This window comes from Haliotis asinina, chromosome 9, assembly GCF_037392515.1.
Source record: "Haliotis asinina isolate JCU_RB_2024 chromosome 9, JCU_Hal_asi_v2, whole genome shotgun sequence".
Taxonomy (NCBI): Eukaryota; Metazoa; Mollusca; class Gastropoda; order Lepetellida; family Haliotidae; genus Haliotis; species Haliotis asinina.
The window spans coordinates 35,161,917-35,179,117 of NC_090288.1; the positions used below are offsets into that span (position 1 = coordinate 35,161,917).

At 38.3% G+C, this 17,201-nt stretch overlaps 1 protein-coding gene across 3 annotated transcripts in view; it reads left to right on the plus strand.

Annotated features, from left to right (window-relative positions):
• LOC137295645 (5-aminolevulinate synthase-like) overlaps positions 1-17,201 on the plus strand; it is a 65,889-nt gene that overhangs the window by 25,842 nt on the left and 22,846 nt on the right. Inside the window, exon 1 of one of the 3 annotated variants that reach the window (XM_067827105.1) lies at positions 9,399-9,450. The exons of 1 other annotated variant lie outside the window; for it this stretch is intronic. The gene's annotated coding sequence lies outside the window, so the exon portion shown is untranslated. Of the gene's footprint in view, positions 1-9,398; positions 9,451-16,234; positions 16,366-17,201 lie in introns of those variants that run through there. One more of the 3 variants, XM_067827107.1, reaches the window with a different exon arrangement.

Sequence of the window (17,201 nt, forward strand, 5' to 3'; positions counted from 1 at the left end):
CAGAAGGGTACAATGCATTGAAGCCCATTTCTGGTATTTTGCTGGAATATTGATAAAGGAGGCATAACCTGAGCCTTGAGCATGTACTGGTTGCATGTATATGTGTGCTATGTAAATATCCAACAACATTTACAAAACACTCACTCACTCACTCACTCACTCACTCACTCACTCACTCACTCACCTGTGGGTCTTGTCAACAATGACACCAAGGCATAAATATCCATGTATATGAATATATATATTTAAACTACTCCAACTAAATATAACTCACTTAATGTAAATTTTAGTTTTGAAGCTTGTCAGAGGTGTATGAGCTTAAGAGTATAAATATGTAAGTGCTACTCGAGTGCAAAACACATGAATTTGTACTGTGTGTACAGACTAGGGCTCTCAACTGGAACATGTCTCTGGTGATGTAGAATAGAATGAAATGCTGTTAACAGTTTATAGAGTGAGACATTATGTCCATTGTGTTGCTGTCACCGCAGCACAGTGTAGCAAGGATAAAACATGGGATCAAAATCTGGATCATCTAAGCATACCATCAATGAATTCATTCAGGTGCTTCCATATTGTGCATTTTTGTTTGTTTGTAATCTGATATATTGGTCTAATTTGTACAGTTCTGATCTGTAATATATGATAATTCTTCTCAGAAAAATTGCCCCATGATATCTTGTTTGTTGCTCTATCGGACTTAAATGAGTACCTTGCCATCAGATGGCTGTGTTTTGTTTGTTTGTTGTTTATCACCCAACTTGGCTATGTTCCAGCTATATGGTGGCAGTCTGTAAATAACTGATTGTAGACTAGACCAGTGATCAACATCATGAGCACTGATGTATACTATTGGGATACAATGACATGTTGTCAACCAGTTTAGCGAGCCTGACCACCTAATCCCATAAGTCGCCGCGTATGATGAGGTTGAGGTTGCTGAAGATTGATTCTAGTAAATTCAAATCTTCATTGGCAAGCCAAATATGAGTTACTGAAGACGTTTGCACATCACACCTAAGGTCAGTGTTTAATTCTCCATTTGGATATAATGCGTGAAGGCCATTTCTGGAAGGAAATATATGTCTATTGGCAGGTTTTATGAGGTTATTACAGGGAAACTGTCATACCATGACCTTTTTATCATATCCAACATCAAGGGAAGTAACTCTAAAAAGAACTAGGCGCAACCATTTGAAGTTTCGAGCATTTTTGTGCATTCCGTGCATGATTATTGAGCATATTATTTATTTTGTGTTGGGGACAAGTTGTGTTGATTGTAAACACCCAACAACAGAAATACTGTTTATACCACAATGACTTAAGCTGAGTTGAGAGTGGAATATTTTATTTGAATTTATACCTGCAGAATGGGAAACTTTAATCAGATAGACACTGAAAATTGGCCCATTGAACTGCAAGAACCAAGGTATTACAAGTGCAGAAGCTGTCAAACTGTTAGAACTTAGAGTGATTTATTCTTCTTAAAAGTGACATAACAGAAGAAGAAATTGAATTTAATATGAGATTTCAAAAATGGCAGTGGGCTGCTGTTCCTTTTAACTTTATTTTCTTATAATCTTCTTTGAAGAAGAAATCAAGGTTCAAGCATGTTGTTGTTACCTCATTACCTTAACACCTTTAAAAGTTGGCTCTGATTATTGTTGACTGTGGATATTTCACCTTGTTTTCAGTGATTAAACTCATAAAGACGCAATTGAAGAAACTCAGCTGGAGGTTCTTATCCAAACCAAACACAGACCCACAGCATTTTGAGGAAAAGAATTCCTCCTCAGAATCAATGACTGCTATGTACCAAAGTTTCCAGTCGAGAATGAGTTGATTTATGCTTTATAGTGGCATCAGCAGTAATTAGGCTATATCGCAGGTAGCAGGAGGTAATTGGTGTTTTTTTATAGGATGCTCTGCAGAACTGCTTCAGTGTGACAGAGTTCTGTATATACAGGGGTTAAAAAATCCCATTGCCCGACACCCAGGACAAGTCAGTTTTTATTTCGGGCAATCAGATAATGGTATCTTACTTGTCCATAGGCTACTAGATAATTTCTTTTACAGGTTCACACTGCAAATTAACATGGATTTCATTTCATGTGTTCATGTGTGCGCAAAATGTAGCTATTAAATTTTGCCATGGTAATAAAGTAGGGTTATCTTTCTAGGCTATTTATCACGATAAATAATCTAGAACATGTTGACATAAAATAGCATGTTGATTTATTCTTTCATAATTTCATTATCATGATTATGTCATAAGAATCAGGACAAGTGGAAAATTGTTTAGAACAAGTTGCTTTCTTTAAGTCAAGTGGCTTTTAGAAAAAAAATTGAATCCATGATATAAGAATAATATGATTGGCATCATGAGCTTCAGTTTAGTAATTTTGTTTCCAATTCTTAAAGCATAAGGTAAAGAACAATCTCACTGATTTGTTTACACAAAAGTGGCACTCTTTGTTGGAAGTCTCATCTAGGAGTGGATTACCTAAATCTTTTAAACTTAGCTCTGAGTGTGTTGTTACTATGCGACAGGGTCAGCTCATTAATTAAATGGGGGTGGACTGCATGGCTCAGCTAATTAATGCACTCATAGAGTCTGTCATATGGGGAGGGTCTGTCCTCTTGGCATCCCTCTTTAAGGTTTATGATGTCCCAATTTGCACTGATTTATAGAAACACAACTGTGTGAAAGATACAGCGACATTGTGATGAACATTCTCACAGATGTCATTGTTCTTACATTTCATTGGATACAAACTCTGAAATCTGGAAATAGGTGCCTATTCACAGCAGGTATGAACTGTTATTGCCATTCCTAAATCCCGTCATAGCTCATTCATTTCCGCATTTCATAGCATTACTGTTTTAGCTTTATATTTCATTAGGTGTTCTCACTCATAACTGACAATTGATAAGCACATATACCTACTAAAGTGCTGCTGGAGTTAGAAAAGAAAGTTTTTAGGCTGTTACCGTGTATCCCAAACATTTACACAATTGCAATAGTAAAAATCCATGTCAGCCTGTCAGGCATTCATTGGGATGCGTAATTTGATATCCAGAAAAGCATGTTTACTTGTAAAATCAGTGAGTGAGTGAGTTTAGTTTTACGTCGCACTTAGCAATATTCCAGCTATATGGCGACGGTCTGTAAATAATCGAGTCTGGACCAGACAAGCCAGTGATCAATAACATGAGCATCGATCTGCGCAATGGGGAACCGATGACATGTGTCAACCAAGTCAGCTAGTCTGACCACCCGATCCCGTTAGTCGCCTCTTACATAGCATAGTCGCCTTTTATGGCAAGCATGGGTTGCTGAAGGCCTATTCTACCCCGGGACCTTCACGGGTCACTTGTAAAATCAGACAAAACTTAGTAACAATATGACTAGCTGCTTAAGAGAATAGATGAGACTATAGATGGCACTTAGGTCACTCACCTGGCATGAAATGCATGTGTTGCCTCAGGCACAGGATGTCATCTCAAAGATATTTTATGCTTTTTCATGAGTGATTGAGTGAGTGAGTGAGTTTTATGCCGCACTCACCAGTATTTCAGCTATATGGCAGCTGCCTGTAAATAATCTAGTCTGGACCAGACAGCAGTGATCAACAGCATGAACATCCTTTTGCACGACTGGGAACCGATGACATGTGTCAACCATGTCAGAGAGTCTCACCATGACATGTAAAGGTTACTGAAAGCCAACATTCTAACCCGGACCTTCACAGGTCTGTATTTTTTCTTATGTGTTTAATGTCTCATCTTTTGAGTGACATCTAACATGTCTTTCTTTCATAACGTTTATTTTGAGATGCCTAGATGACTATGATACCCATAGAAAAACTTAAATTGGCCATCATATTAATAATCTCTAAATATATCAGTGGCATGACCACCCGAAGATCCACATCACTGAATGTTATTTGTAAATTGTTATGAAATGCCGAGTGCTTCTCCAGTTTAATTCCTCTAAAGGATTGTGTTATCTTAGTTGATATCTCTATCCCCCAGCCCCTACCCAACCACTGTCTGCTACATTTATCCTGGTTTTGCTCTTGAGATGATGCTTCCTACCTGTTTGTCTGTTTTTATAGTGAAAGCGAGACACTATGGTAGCTACATCCGTAATAGTTCCAGTGTTAAAATTATTATTTCATGTCAGTCAGTTATTGTTTAGAATAAAGGTAACTCTAGTTTCAAAATGGACTTTTAAAAAATCTTCTTTGGAATACAATATCATCATGCACTAATTTGCATAAAGCCATGGTCTGTTCCAAATAGTTGCTTTAGGACTGCATTACTCATTTCTGCTCTAATCTCTCCTGAGCGAAGTCCTTACCTTGTGTTTCCTATGTTACGATATGGGTCTTGGGTCCAAGTGAGGGTCCCACTGAAGTCCCTTATCTAACTGGCATACTGGTCTGCTTGGGGGAATTAAAGTAAAGAGTCCAAAGTCACAAGAAGCTAATTACAATTTTATTAACAAGAAATAGAATAACAAGGGTGGCCACAGAGAGTCAGTACAACCACAGGCAAACTGTAGCGCAAGTGGGGTTGCACAGCGTAGAGAATATGACCAGTCTTCATATATGCAAGCAAAGCGAGCAAAGGTTGGCAACACACTTCCCTCGCTTCGGTTCAAAAAGTATTTTTCGTGTCAAAATAAAATATCGCCACCATCAAATGTACACTCCAAATTCCTGACTAGATTGTGATCTCAGATTTCCAACCCCATATTTAACAATTACTCACGTGAAATATGTTTTATTCAACATTTAAAGCGCCACTCGTGGTACATCAGACCGTTCTTCGCCTCCATTACCCCTGCCAGCTTCTGGTTCAAAACAGTGAAGGAACAAGTTATTATTCAGAGTGGAATACATAAAGAGTTACCTCCCATGCTTCATACGCCCGCTACACCATAAGTGTGTTTATTGTAGAATAAATGTTACAAAAGATCTAACAACAACGCCGACACGTAAGACAAATACATTCCAACAGAATCATGATAAATTTAGGCAATGTGGTATATCTTTATAATTTCTGCTTATTCTTGTTCCTTCACTCCGTTGAGCCGGAAGCTGGCAGGGGTAATGGAGGCGAAGAACAAACTGAATACCACGAGTGGGGCTTAAAATGTTGAATAAAACATATTTCACGTGAGTAATTATTAAATATGGGGTTGGAAATCAGAGATCACAACCTAGTGAGGAAATGTGAGTGAACCTTTGATTGTGGCGATATTTTATTTTGACATGAAAAATACCTTTTGAACCGAAGCAAGCGAAGTGTGTTGCCAACCTTTGCTCGCTTCGCTCGCATTTATGAAGACTGGTCGTTTTCTCTACGCTGCGCAACCATACTTGCGCTACAGTTTGCCTGTGGTACAACCTTCCTGGGCTGGGGGGTAGAGCTGACCCGTGTTGGGAGTCTAAACACTACTGATGGACAAATGGAGGTGCAGACTATTTAACTACAATTGAAACAATACAAAGATTATGATTTGCTGACTGACACAAAAATGGGTGTAACCAACAATAGCCAATGATATACAGAATAAATAAAATGGTTTGTGTCCTACTAGAACAACTTCAATGACCTGACGGGGGAGTACTTAATCTTTTAATCCTATTCTAAGTGGCATTAGTCTTGTTGGCTCAGTTACTGGATGCTTGACTGCTTACTCTGGGCTGGATCTTAACAACCCTTAACTGGTGTTTGCTGAATGCTATTTTTAATGTTGGTGATGGCATGTTTACCTCATCAGAGCAGTTTGTTAAACTGTCTAGACTTAACCCTTGTCATAGTGAATGGTTTGTCTAATAGTGAGTTCTGATTAACTCAGGCTAGGATTTTAGCCAAAACATCTGTGATACTACTTTTGACAGGAGTCTTTGTCTAGGCTATTTCTGATACATGATGAAACTAATATTCTATATTTATATTTTGCCTAATATTCGAATGCTAATGTATTGTTTGTACTGGTTACAATTTATAATGAATTATGGTATGAATTGTTATTTCATGATACCTATCTCCCTACCACTTGAACTCTAGTTAGGCCAAACTTCGTTTGACAGATATTTCACGCTTTCACTTATTAACTCCATAAATTGACAATATAAATGTGATAAAACATTATTTTTCTATTTCTGACAGTACTTTAGTAACAGACTTTGGTTATGTATATTTTAGTCTCTCTGTTACTGCATATTTATTTTTAAATTTTGAAACATCAATACCATTTGTGCTTGCTTTCATCTTACAGTGTTGAGTATCACCGGTTGGTTTTATTAGAAAATGTAAGCACACATAGGCATCTGTTTGGTTGTCACCAGTGAAGGAGGGTATGTAATTCAGGGTGTAAGGGAAGCACCTATAAAATGCTTGCTGAAGGCTTGCTGCAGGGTGTCAACCTAAAAGAAGTTGATTCTTTCATTTTAGTTGTCTAAAGTTTCTAGTGATGATAAGAGTGACACAGCCTCCCAATCCTGGTCAGTATGATGGATTTCAATCTTAATCTCCACACCTCTACCTATACCAGTGTTAATTACTTCTTGGCTTCCACCGCTACGTAATGAAAACACACATCCTCATCATTCAGTCCCATTTCTACCCCTTTCCCGTCACTTTGTAGCCACCCCTACTCCAATCTCCTACCACATACCCCATTCTCCACCCCAACCCCAGTCTCCACCCCAACCCCTGACTCCACCCCTACACCAGCATCCACACCTACAATATTCTCTATTCTACACCAGTCTCCATCCCAAACCCAGTCTCCACCCAAACCCCTGACTCCACCCCTACACCAGCATCCACACCTACAATATTCTCTATTCTACACCAGTCTCCATCCCAAACCCAGTCTCCACCCCAACCCCTGACTGCACCCCTACACCAGCATCCACACCTACAATATTCTCTATTCTACACCAGTCTCCATCCCCTCCCCCAATCTCCATCCCTACTCCAGACTCCACTCCGGCCCCACCCAAGTCTCTATGCCTACCCCAGTCTCCACCCCAGCATCACTCTCGACCTCTGCTGTGGTCCCTACTCAGACCCACCCTCTTAGCCAAGACCCCACCCATATACCAATCTCCACACTAACCCCAGTCTCCATCCCCATCCCGTTTCCACCCATATCCCAGTCTCAAACCTGCTCCAATCTCCACCCCTACACCCCAGCCCAGTCTGCGCCCCCATCCAGGCTTTCACGGGACACAGGATTCCTGCATATTGGATACAGAAATTTGATGAAGGACCCCAAACTAAAATCCAGTGCATCCTTAGGACGCAATATTTGAAAGTTATTTTATGAAAGATTTCTCAAATAATATGTTTGGTTGTCTGCTTCCCAATATCAGTGGCTTTCTGCTCAATAATGTGATGCAACAGCTGGAAATACCTCTTTTTTTGAGGATTTATATGAATAACGTGTGCAGCAATTTGTTTGATGGCGGGTATTGTTCAAGAGTTCTAAAACTCAACACTATCATTGTGCCCTTGCCAAGAGTATTTTCGCTGTTGTAAGAAATGATTTTATTAGATAAGGATTGGTTTCTAAGATCACCTATTTCCAACAGGCTGTTATAAGGATTTTGATTGTTCAAAATTGTGCATGTGACTCAGGCAGGCAATCATATTACAACAGCAGATACCATGCTGACGTAAGCGATAACTTGTACATTCAGATGAAAGTTAAGGGTAAAATCCTGCTATTCTGAACATGATAGGCAAAACGTAACCTATTATACATATATTATGGAACTTAGTGGACATATTGTGCTTGGGTATGACATGTGACAAAAATGTTTCATGCATATAATATTTTAGGTTTAAACATCATGTCCGTGCATAAACTTCGATGCAATGAAAGCCGTGATGTCAAATTATATTACATGATTGCTCATAAAAAAAGATGGAAATAGTAAGTTATTATGTATGTTGGACAACTTTTATGAGTACTGTTGTTGATTTTATTCTTCAGTTTATTCACATTGTTTAATTATTTTCTCGAAACGTTGTTACTTTTCTCCTTGACAACTTTGATGTGGGCCCATTGCCTAAGCATGTGTCTGAGAATAGTTTTTTACAATAACACTCCGAAGAATAGTTTGTAATTCTAATCCTGTTGATTATGTAGTCAGTTGAAATTTAATAAATGTTTCCAAACATCATGAAAAGTGATAGATTTGATAAAAGAATCATATGTTAGTTAAGTTACGAAATTTATATATCATTCAGATGCGACTACTGCCTGGCCGGTTTACTGGCCTACAGTGTCAGGGGACTCATGACGTCTTTGCTGGTTTACCAACCTACAGTGGTGAATGGGTTAAAGTTTTGTCATTTTCTCTTGTCTTATGTTGTAGTTCTGCGTCATTCCTATACTGACAAGGTACATACAGTACTGAAAGATGATGAGGTGTCATCTGAAATTGCTATATTATGACTATTGATTAATGTATTCTGTTTCCAATGATTATTCTAATAACATTGAAAGTAACTTAAATATTATAACAAAATCATTATCAGATGGGGAGTATCCATGATTACAGATTTCATGCATATCTGAGTTTGATAGACTCCCAAATTTGGAAATGGACTCAGAAAAAAAGAAAAGCCATGAGTCCCCAGGGCTTCCAGTTTTTAGGAGCTATGTAAAATCCTGCCCCCTCCCCAGTCTCCATCCTAACACCAGTCTGCACCCCCACAACAGTCTCCATCCCAACCCCAGTCTCTATCCGTACTCCCAGACTCCACCCCTACCATTGTCTTCACCCTACCCCAGTCTCAAACCTACCAAAGTCTCCACCCGTACACCAATAACCACCCCTACCCCAGTCTCCATATATACATCAGTCTCCATCTCCACCCCAGTCTCAAACCTACCCCAGTCTCCACACCATCCTTCTCTTCATCCTTTCCATGGTATCCTCCCATTACGGAGACAGGCAGTTTGCAGATGCCTTAAAACAGCAGCACAATATAATAAATGCTTTCCTTAATCTGCGTCTCATATGCAAGTTGCAAACCCTATCTAAATCCCTTCTCCTACCCAAATCTTTACCCCTTTCTCATATAAATCCATACTACAAATTTTTGCAGCCATCAAAAAACATGAATTGCGAAACACTATGTGACACTTGAACTTCATATCCTGGTTGCTTCTTCAACATACCAGTCAGTCCCCACGCTCCCCCCTCCCAGGTGTTCACACCGCAATCTCATTATGTATTACCTTGTCACTGCTTCAACACTGTTGATAATGTGACAACATTTATGGGTGGAGCAAAGATACTGTACAGCAGTGTGATTGGCTGAACAAGTAAGTGATTGACATGTGTGGCTGTATATAAGAGATGTGGTACATATTCACTTACCTACTCTCCAGACTGCATTGCTACTGTTTTTGTCCAGGTAAGCTATTATTATTTATTTTATGCCAGGCACTGTCATATTATCTGTGAATTCTCTGTGTGTAAAGCAATGCCTTTTATCTGGATTCGGTTTTCCCTATTTCCTTCAGACTGGTTCAAAATGGGGCAGATGTTTTCATAATTTATCCATTTATATAAGACCTGCATCAATGAGATATGATTTTGAAAAGCTGCTTGTCAAAATTTTATTGTTTTTTACAAGAAAAATAAATGTTTTATGTTTCATTATTTTCTAAAAGCAGCTTAGTTGGTTAAAATCAGCACAAAGCAAAACTATTATTTTAACTGCCAGTCTATTTGTATAATTACTAGCATAAATACAACTCATTTCTGGATGATTTTAATATCTTGTGATCTGCTTATGTTTATGTTGTTAATACGACTGACGTCTTTTCACCCGCACAATTTAACTGAAACTATTGAAAAATTAGCTGTCAAATTTTGACAACTCTACAAAACACACAGTGCATAGTCTTGTTTCACTTGGAAACGTATGCTTGCTGGGAGACAACTTGTCGCACATGCTGGAGTCTACAGGTGACAAACTGTCAACCAATCGGGTGGCTCCAACTCAATGGTTCTGCTTGAATAAGCAGCTCTAGGGCACTACGTCACAGTCGACCACACTGTGTGTTGTGTTGAACCAAGATCCAGGTTAAATATAGATGTAGACGAGTTGATATTTTCAAGAGAGGGTAAAATTTGCTGAAACATACTCTATGGTGTTTTGTTTCATTAATTCATCTTTTTGTTATTTTGAAGTTTTTTTATATTTCTGTCCATTTTGAACCCTGTGCATGTCAATTGGAATTTTTATGCTAGGTAACAAATTTTCACTTTTACAAGGAGTTGAGATCAATACTGTAATCGTAATAAAATAAATCATTTGTCCTAAAAGCTGATGTATTTAGTTGGTAGTGTTTTTTATGAAACACAGGTGTAAGAAATATAGTTCAGTTAAATTCTCCTGATGTTACTGTGGTGCAAAAATCTAACAAAAAATACATTTCAACAGTATCACTATTAGCTCATCTTTGATTCCTTATGGCAAGGTCAAGAGAACCTCACCTTGGCTCACCTCACTTCATTTCACCTCACCTCACATCCAACTTCACCTCATCTCACCTCACCTTACTATATCCGACTTCACCTCACTTAATCCCACCTCACCTCATCGTACCTCCCCTCACTTAGTCCCACCTCACCTCACCTCACCTCACCTCACCTCACTTCATCCTACTTCACCTCACCTCATCTCACCTCACCTCACTTGTTCCTACTTCACCTCACCTTACCTTACCTCACTTAATCCTTCCTCACCTCACATTAATCCTGGGCGGTGGGGTAGCCTAGTGGTTAAAGCGTTCGCTCGTCATGCCGAAGACCCGGGTTCGATTCCCCACATGGGTACAGTGTGTGAGGCCCATTTTCTGGTGTCCCCCGCTGTGATTTCGCTGGAATATTGCTAAAAGCGACGTAAAACCAAACCCACTCACTCACTCACATTAATCCTGCTTTACCCCAACTCACCTTGCCTCACTTAATCCTACTTCACCTCACCTCACCTCACGTCACTGAATCCTATTTCACCTCATCTCACCTCACCTCACCTCACCATATCCGATATCACCTCACATAATCCCACTTCACCTCATCTCACCTCACTTAATCCTGCTTCACCTCATCTTACCTCACCTCACTTGTTCTACTTCACATCATTTTACCTTACTTCACTTAATCCTACTTCACCTCACCTCACTTCACTTAATCTTACTTCACCTCACCTCACCTCACCTCACTTAATCCTACTTCACCTCAACTTGCTTAATCCTATTTCACCTCATTTTACCTTACTTCACTTAATCCTTCTTCACCTCACCTCACCTCACGTCACTGAATCCTATTTCACCTCATCTCACCTCACCTCACCTCACCATATCCGATATCACCTCACATAATCCCACTTCACCTCATCTCACCTCACTTAATCCTGCTTCACCTCATCTTACCTCACCTCACTTGTTCTACTTCACATCATTTTACCTTACTTCACTTAATCCTACTTCACCTCACCTCACTTCACTTAATCTTACTTCACCTCACCTCACCTCACCTCACTTAATCCTACTTCACCTCAACTTGCTTAATCCTATTTCACCTCATTTTACCTTACTTCACTTAATCCTTCTTCACCTCACCTCACTTTAATCCCACTTTACCTCATTTTACCTCACATCACTTTAATCCCACTTTACCTCACCTCGTCTTACCTCACTTAATCCTACTCCACCTCACCTCATCTTATGTCACTTAACCCTACTTCATCTCACCTCATCTAACCTCACCTCACTTGTTGCTACTTCACCTCACTGAATCCTACTTCACCTCACTTAGTCTTACTTTTTTTCACCTCCCCTCACTTAATCCTACTTCACATCACTTCACCCCATCCCATCAGATGCTTGAGAAAAAAATAGTAAGCTTCACACTGTGGAGAAATCATTTGCCACAAAGCCAAACTGTTGGAAATATATAGAAAAAACAATCGCCACTATCATGCTTCAAACTTTGTCTTATCTGCCTCTTACTTGCTTGACAACGATACAAGAAGCTGTATCGAAACGTTGCTCCACCTGAATAAGGAAGTTGCTCATCCATAAAGTTTTGTCCTTATCTATGCTCAACACTGTTAAAAAAGAGAAAAAGACATGGTTCCCTGCTTCCAGTTTCAGTAGGTAGATTATGGTTACATTCACCAAAACCCTTTCATCCCAGTATGTTTAAGTAATGTTCAAAATCTGGATGATAATTTTCTGTGATGGTATATATATGGTCATTTTCTGTGACTGAATCTCTCAGATGAGTTTTGTTTGTAAAACATTGTGAATACTCAGATGCAGAAAGCCAGATATATACCTGTACTCCCCATCAAAAGTTTAGACTCATCTAAAACATTCACTATATGTTATGTATATATATATTTATGTATGGTTACATCGAAGATGAATTTCTCCACTAAGTTAGGAGAACCAACTGCAGACCTGATGCTGATAAACTGCATATGGATCATTCATCAAATTGCTGAAAAGTATGTGCAGATATCATGCATATGAACAGCTGGATTTCAGTGTAAAGTTTTGTTAAGGATTCAACACCAATTTTCACTGATTTTCATCAGTTATTAAAAGCATGACAGTAATCTTCACAACTTTGTGAATATGTTTTACAATGCATTAGTACCTTTGAACGGTATGGAATATTATGCAAAATATAGATTAGAACGGTTGACTGAAGTAGGTGGCTACATTTAGATTAGTGTGTCTAAACTTTCGATGAGGAGTATATATGTACCCATTTGGCCGTACCTTGCTATTAGGCTGTAGTGATTGGACAGTCACCCCACGCAGGGCTGGTCTCGCGTAAAGTACACATGTTCTTTGTACTACTGGGTACACACACTCTGTGTACAGAGTGTTTGTGCTTCTGGTGGTCACAATCACATGATAATGAACCAACACTGACTCAAAGATATAAATAACAGACACAGATGTTAAAACAGATATATACTTAGGTACAATTTGGTGAAGGCTGGATTTCTTTGCACTAAAAACGTCTTCAAAGACCAAGGGTAAACATAAGGAAAGGCTGAACTTTCCAAGGAATGGAATGTTTGGGTGCAGATTCAAACGATGTGATCAAGCAAGCAATGCAAAGAGCAATCCTATGTATGTCAACGTTGTCAATTTTAAATACTCACTATGCAGCTATGTATATATTCTCCTTGAATATTTTCTCCTTGTTTCACCTCTTCATCTTTGCCTTCATCTTTACAGCTACTGAAATACCTGTCAAAGAAGTAATCTTCATCGTTACAGCCTCTGTAATACCTCTCAAGGAACTCAGTGACTCAGATAGCCATGGTATATGTCATATCACATGCAGACGTTTCTACCCAGGGAAAATACAGACATATATGAGGTGTCAAAATCAGTTGCTTGACTTTTAAGGGAGTAGTCTTGATGATACTGTCACCTTTTTAAGAAATTTACATACCCTGGCTGTCACAGGAACAGATCAAGCTGTCTAAGGAACAGTATTTGATGGTCCTGTGTTTCATACATCATTCATCAGACCAATGAAGATCAGGGTTAGAATTGGTCTTCAGCATGTAGGTTGTTATAAGAGACTAATGGTATAGAGTGGTCAGAATCACTGACTTGGTTGACACATGTGAATGTATCCCATTTGCTTAAATTGATGCTCATGCTTTTGATCACTGGATTGTCTGGTCCAGATTTGATTATTTACAGACTGCCATAGTGGTTATGGTATTAAACAACCAACCAACATTATTCATTTTATTTTTCCACCAATGTGAGGAATCTGTAATTGTTTTCACAGGAAAGCAGGATCTTAATTATTTGCCATCCTCAAAACTCTCCAAGAGATTGTAATTTTTGCTTCTGAATAGTCAGTCACTTTGTTCCCTAATGACCTTGTTGATTTTCTCACAATTAAATGACCTGAGCACATACAACTGGTTATGTAAGCGTACAGTGCAACAACTTTAGCCTCACTACAAAACATTTACCTGTCTGTCTCTTACATAACTTCAATAGCCATAAATCAGTGAGTCACATGAATTTTCACAACCAATCACATTGCTTGTTTTGTCTGTATGGACCAATGAGAATGCTCCACCTGTTCTCCAGGACCTAGCTGTGCTATATACACATATGCTTACAGCTACCTCTGTTCATCTCGACCATTAACCCCTCTAGACTGAACAAAATTTATGTGAAGAGATTCCGGTGCAGAAATAAGTCTTGATTGGGCTGAATGTTTTCTGTTTGTTGATATTCAGTTATTTAACTGAGGATGATTTAATCAAACTTCCCATTAAAAAACAAGAAGGGTTTTGCTGCATGATACACCCTATCGTATCAAATTCATTCTTCACTAAAGCCATGTATAGGGAAATCACAGTTTGCATAAAGGTATAATGAATTGTATTTAACTTCTAAATATTTTAACATCATATTTCTCAAACTCATCGGAAAAGACACCATAATTTTCATATGTTTTAGTTAATTGTTTTACTGAAAAAGGAAAACAATGTGTGCATACAGTATTTATGCCACATTTTTACATGCTACAATATTCTGTTAATGAAGTGATAATAATACAATGCCAAACAATGCAGTTGACTGCAGTAGCATAATAAATATGTACAGAATTTCACACTGTTTAGAATATTCGCATGTTCTGCAAACATCATGTGACTAGTGGAAAAAGTATAATTCATTATTTGGGCTCAGTATCTATTTAGCCATGTACAGACTATGACTACATTTGTCATTCATATCATCTGACTTGGCAGATTTATGAAGAGTGTCCTTGAGCTACCGTTTTGTTTGTCTTTCTGTGTTACTGAATGATTATGAATTATCGCAACCGTGAGTTGTTAGGGTGAAACTATGTGTGTCTAAGGGTAAGTCCCACTTTCTGAACCCTCTCAGAAGAGAAAAATGATCTCCATTATGACACGAAAAAAATGTACTTGTGCTGTCATTCTCTTTCAAGTTTGCCCTTGAGGCATGTTGTTACGTCTTGTGTCAAATAGTATTATATTTCTTGTTTTACTTTCTCCATCCTAAACAGATGAAGTATTGAATGGAGACATTTTGGAAAGGATCAATCCCATACTTAGCCATACTGACAGACCTGCATGCTTATTCAGACTCTGTCTTTTGTCTTTTAACCATTCATTATTTTTAAAAAGTTTGTTGGAAATGAGCAAGTCGTCAACACCATATGGTACGGGCAAATGGAGTGAGTGAGTTTTAGTTTTACTCTGCTTTTAGCAATATTTCAGCAATATCACAGCGAGGGACACCAGAAAATGGGCTTCACACATTGTACCCATGTGGGGAATTAAACCCAGGTCTTTGGCGTGAGGAGAGGATGCTTTAACCACTAGGCTACCCCACTGCCCTAGGAAAATGGTATAAATTGCTTTACGACATTCTCAAGACACGCGTGGGTTACAGAAGATCGGTTCTAACCCAGATCTTCATGGGTATGAATGTTTGTACGGTGTTTAAGTCAGTGGATTCAGCCTTCCTTTGTAGAAATATGTCTCCATGTCATTAGATAATTTTAGGTTGAATTCTCCTCTAATTGTTTCAATAATACTTATTGAAGAATTTTATTGATATATTTTGGGGTTTTTTTTTCAATGAATATTAACAAAGTTTTTAACCTATTGATGTACATTCTTTTGACATCCTGTGTTTAAAAACATCTATGTCATTCTGACATTGAAAATAACCTTTTTATGTAAATGTCTCTCAAAAGTCAATAGTTTGGGTAGGTGTTGAATATCCAGTTAAATGATTGTAATATGTGTTCATACATTTATGTTTAACAGTCTCACACATTAATTCTTTCTGTCTGTCTGATTCTAATATTAATAGTCTAGACAAGTCTCAAAAGCCATCCTTTGAATGAGGTTAGGTTAGTGAAACTAGTTGAAAGTAGAAGCTACGTGACGACTTGGCTCAGGATTTAGTCTGGCATATATGATTGACTATTGAAAATATTCATAATGTACACTACGTATACAGCACAGACAGCTCTGGCTACAGCTTGTATAATAACAGCCCCAACCAAACAAACTTTTTTCCATTTTATCTGCAAACCCAGTTCAAGCTGACATGTTTCAACGAACAGAGCACAGCACATATATTACTCCTTGTATCAGAGTTCAGTTGCACTCATAGCATTTGTGATACATGTCCAAGGCTGAGCTGTCCACTCTGTGGGCCCCAAACCAGCACATGTAATCTATTCCGCATTGGCTACTCATCGAGAGGTCCACAGAAGCTATCATCCGGTAAAGTACTATGTTGCTTTAATTGTAGCAATACAGAACCAAATAGGCTATGTGAGATCTCAGTCTTGATTTACGTTTTCTTGTTTTGAGGTGTTCATTTGAGAACTGTTGCAAAATGGCCTCACAGAATGGCCAAATAAATTCGGCTGTCACGATTCAAGTGAGCTGTAAACAGCCCCAAATAGCTGAATCATGCAAGGATGTAACTTTGGTTTGGGTGATGTCTGGTGTTTTCGAGGAGTCAGTCTTCGTCAGCCCTGAAGCCATGTTATTGAAATCCACACTGAATATGGGTCACATCATAGGTGGTAATTTCTAATCTCTAATAGGTGTGGTATCAATCAGGACTAGATGCATTCTTTCCTCAGTCCGAGTCCACTGGGCTGTCGATTTTCAAACCTTGGAAATAACTGCGCTTGTATTGTTTAGATTTTTGTCACACTGAATGAATATAGGACTTAAAATCCATAGCCATATTTCAAAATCAATTTCTGATAACTGTAAACAATGTGTAGTATGTAACATGTTGACAGATTTATCTCTTTAGCGTTACATTTTCAAGAAAATTTAAATGTGAACTCCTTTGTGGTATTTTGGAAATTTAATTTCATTTGTTATTTTCTGCAGAATGTAATTGTATTTATAAACTTAGTCTTTTTCAGTCATGTTGTATTTGGTTGAACCTAGAAAAATAAAATGATGAAATATCGACAACATGCTTGTAAAATAAATTTGCACCTGTGATCCATGTGTTGTATGTCATTCAACATTCATTTTTTAGTGTCGTGTTATAGGGCTTCAATTACAAACAATCAATATCAGTATATGTAACGTAC